The 379-nt window shown below is 36.9% G+C and overlaps 2 protein-coding genes across 2 annotated transcripts in view; one reads left to right on the plus strand and one right to left on the minus strand.

Annotated features, from left to right (window-relative positions):
• MRPL46 (mitochondrial ribosomal protein L46) overlaps positions 1 to 379 on the plus strand; it is a 19,699-nt gene that overhangs the window by 16,215 nt on the left and 3,105 nt on the right. The gene's annotated exons all lie outside the window — the stretch shown is intronic.
• The window catches only part of MRPS11 (mitochondrial ribosomal protein S11), a 3,411-nt gene that overhangs the window by 2,645 nt on the left and 387 nt on the right, over positions 1 to 379 (minus strand). The window lies entirely within an intron of this gene.

Consider the following 379-nt stretch of genomic DNA (forward strand, 5'->3'; position numbering starts at 1 on the left):
AAAAAAAACCAAAAAACACTTCTAGAACTTGAAAGAGCTTTGAACAGTAACGTATCACAGGAGGAATCACTGATGAAACACAACTGTCTCTCATGGAGAATATGATAATTTTTTCAACAGAAATAGTACTAGAAATAGTGCTAGAGCAAAGGGCTGGAAGTAAACTGCTGTTAAAACTGTCAGCATCTGATTATTCAAATCAGAATGTAATCAAAATGTATAAAAACAATCTTACTGCTTTAAAAACACTGCAAGAACAGTTATGCTCCCTGAACAGCACTAAGGTTTGAAGCATGATCATCTTCCCAGTCATGAACACCACTTCCCTTGCAGTTTTATTTTGAGCCTTTAGATCAAAAGGACGGCAGGCCAAACCCCG

This window comes from Corvus brachyrhynchos, unplaced genomic scaffold, assembly GCF_000691975.1.
Source record: "Corvus brachyrhynchos isolate BGI_N302 unplaced genomic scaffold, ASM69197v1 scaffold97, whole genome shotgun sequence".
Taxonomy (NCBI): domain Eukaryota; kingdom Metazoa; phylum Chordata; class Aves; order Passeriformes; family Corvidae; genus Corvus; species Corvus brachyrhynchos.